Source organism: Psammomys obesus, unplaced genomic scaffold (assembly GCF_907164565.1).
Source record: "Psammomys obesus unplaced genomic scaffold, mPsaObe1.curated_primary_1811, whole genome shotgun sequence".
In the NCBI taxonomy this organism is placed as follows: domain Eukaryota; kingdom Metazoa; phylum Chordata; class Mammalia; order Rodentia; family Muridae; genus Psammomys; species Psammomys obesus.
This window is the reverse complement of record NW_026596106.1, coordinates 1-3,511: the sequence shown is the minus strand read 5'-3', so window position 1 is coordinate 3,511 and position 3,511 is coordinate 1. Positions and strand designations below refer to the sequence as shown.

The 3,511-nt window shown below is 34.1% G+C and overlaps 1 pseudogene; it reads left to right on the top strand.

The window, feature by feature from the left end:
* Positions 1-1,581: 1,581 nt before the first annotated feature.
* On the top strand, positions 1,582-2,508 carry LOC129692350 (olfactory receptor 4C15-like; annotated as a pseudogene).
* The last annotated feature ends 1,003 nt before the right edge of the window (positions 2,509-3,511 follow it).

Genomic DNA, 3,511 nt, shown 5'->3' with positions numbered 1-3,511 from the left:
TTTAACTAGAGAGATCCTAGCTTTTGCCAAAATAGGACTGCCTCATTATTCTTTTAGGAATATCTAACCATACTGGCCATTGTGGTTCATAGCATCGAAACTGATTACAGACAGATGTGGTTGCACACACCTGTGCTCCCAGCACTCAGAGGCAGAATCAGGCAGGCAGATCATTGTGAGTTCAAGATCTGCCCGGTCTAAAAAGTGAGTCCAGGACAGCCAAGGATACACAAAGAAACCCTGTCTCAAAAAACCAAGAACCAAAAACACTAAGCAACAACAAAAACCTTTATTCCAACTATTTATTGACACTCCACCTTACAGCTTGACCAGCAAATTCTGGTTTAATGAAAATTAATACTTAGGGAGGAGGCTTTCATGTCATTTAAAGCTTATATCTCACTATCATCCTGTTCATGTTGCAGGGTTCAACTTAGATAATACTGAATATCTTCTAACTGCTCTAAAATATAGTCATAAACAATGACTATACTGTACTGTGTTCTATATATTTTAATTATAAAGAACATTAGGATGCTATGGCAGTACATCATTGTAGATAAAGGGTTTGTGGCTTGGTTGGTGTTTGTTTCTCTGTTTACATTGTACAAAATATGTTCCTTTACAAAAGATGCTGAAATATAGAGGTGAGAGCTTTAAGTAGGTATTCAACTTCTCCATCATTAGTGAGTTGTATAGGTTTTGCAAGTAATATTGTTTCTGTTCTGTTGAAATTGTTGTCATTCATATTATTGTAATATTTCTTTTTGATACAACTGCATCATTTTTACTCCCAGATTTTTGCCAAGAAATATGCATATTTATATGTATGCATATATAAATCATGTAATATTTACACACTAAAATATTATTTATAATGAAATTCAGTTGTGTAATCAAGAGAGGCAACAAATGGCCTTTGAAGCTGTGAGTAGGAAGACAAATTTATTCAAGATCTGGAATATTCTCTTAATTTCCATGGAAGAAATTACTATGTGTGAAGCAAGTATTATTTGATAAGACATTGTTGGAAAACCATATATGCTACTGTAAACATTTTCGTAAAGAGTTTAACTTCTTATCTCCAAGGATTATGAAAAAGTCAACCTGATTATGTGAAAAAGTTGCCTCATGTTCTGTTGCCGTATAAGGCAGTGCTCTGAAAACTCACTGCAGGCTACTCAACCCTGGTCTTTTATTCACATCTAAGTTATAGTTTTAAAATGCCTTTTAATATTCATTTCAAGAAAATCAAGATTTACAAGAGCTGATGATTCAATGCTACACTATTTTTTTCTACTCATACAAGTAGGTGTGTTCATAATCAAAATGCAATACAAAGGTTCTTCAAAGTATTCAATAATTTATTTTTACTCAATTCATGTTACATGACTATATCCTTCATTTAAAAAAATATTTTATTTATTTTAAATTGCAATAGACTCAATCAATGAAAATGCATCCAATTTGCATAATAATAGTATTTCATTGATGGAAATATTATAAACATATAAGAAGCCTTTTTTCATTAATGAAGTTTTATGTGAAAAAAAGTTTACTTTCATTGTCTTCTTCAGAATCATGCAAAACCAGAGTTTTGTTACTGAGTTCATAATCTTGGGGCTTTCTCAGAACCCAAAAGTTGAAAAACTACTGTTCATTATATTTTTATTGATCTATCTTGCAACTATAGGAGGCAACATGATAATTGTGGTGACCATCATCTACAGCCCTGCACTGCTGGGCTCCCCCATCTACTTCTTCTTGGCATTCCTGTCTTTCCTGGATGCATGTGTTTCTTCTACTGTCACACCCAAGATGATTGTAGATTTTTTATATGAGAAGAATATATATATTTGGCTGTTGCATAACACAACTGTTTTCAGTCCATTTCTTCTCAGAAGCAGAAATGATTGTCCTAGCATCCATGGCCTATGACTGCTATGTGGCTATTTGCAAGCCCTTGCACTACTCTTCCATCCTTACTCGGAGCCTCTGTAGCATTCTGGTGGCAATATCCTGGGCAGGAGACTTCTTACATTCTATCATACAAATTATATTCACATTGCAGTTGCCTTTGTGTGGACCCAATGTCATTGATCACTACATGTGTGACTTGTTTCCATTGCTGAAACTTGTCTGCACTGACACTCATATATTTGTTATCTTGGTGTTTTCTAACAGTGGGGCTATCTGCATCATAATCTTGTTAATTGTCTCCTATGGTGTCATCTTGTTCTCTCTGAGAAACCACAGCTCTGAAGGATGATGTAAAGCTCTCTCTACCTGTGGAGCCCACATCACTGTTGTAGTTTTGTTCCTTGTTCCATGCATATTAATATATGCACGGATACATCTGCATTCTCTTTTGAGAAAAACACACTTATATTTGTTAATGTCCTGACACCATTGCTAAACCCTATAGTTTACACTTTCAGGAATAAGGAAATGATAAATTCCATCAGAAAAATGTGGAAGGGACTGAAAGTGGTTTTTGTTAGATTTTAATATTGCTTTTACACTGTTAGGAAAAAAAAACAATGAATAAGGGTACTTGCTATGTCAGACGAGGATATGAATTTTATTTTCCAGAACACATCTCAGAGTCTAAGCATGAATGCATGCTTTATTCTAGTAATGGTGAATAGGAGAGTTGTGGATCCCTGGGTTTCACTTCACTACAGTTGTATTTGACAAACAGTGAGTAGTTCAAGATTCTTGCATCTAGACAATGAAGTAGAATGCTATAAATGTTCATAATGAGTACCTTCTTCTGGCTCTGCACGCATATTCACAGACACAGACACCATGTATACTAACATGTATAACACACACAACAACATATGCAAACTTGTATTTACTGTTAGATACAAAGAATAGAGACTCAATATTTTATTGGGCAAGCAAAGCACTAGCATTTCATCAAGAAATAAGTTAATTTGATACATAGCACATCAATAATGGGTGGTGAGTATGTTTCTGAGTTCATATATTTACTCTTAATTGGCTACTCAGCATTGTTGTAAAAAATTAAAGTCAATTTTTTCAATTACATTTTTATTTTTATATTAATTACAGGTTATTCACTTTGTAGCCAGCTGTAGCCCCTCCCCCATCCTCTCCCAATCCCACTCTTCCTATGCCCCTCTCCAAGTCCATGTATATGAGAGGTCTTCCTCCCCTTCTATCTGACCTTGACAAGGCAGTTCAATTTTATACTCTCACTTATTTTTATTATATATTTGAAATGTTTTAATTATTTAAATGCTTTTTACTATACTTATGTTTTATTTAAAAAATTGGTTGACGAAATAAATGTGTATTTTGACAAGAAAAATATTAAAGTAATTTCCATGAACAAACAGGTTTCTAAGTGACATGTTCATAACCTATAAATGCAGAGACTGAAACCCAGAACCCGACTTCTAGGTGTTCCTGCATCATCTGACTTCATTTTAAGTGAATCCATTCATGTCTGCTAGAAAACATGAATTACTTCTTCAACTTAATG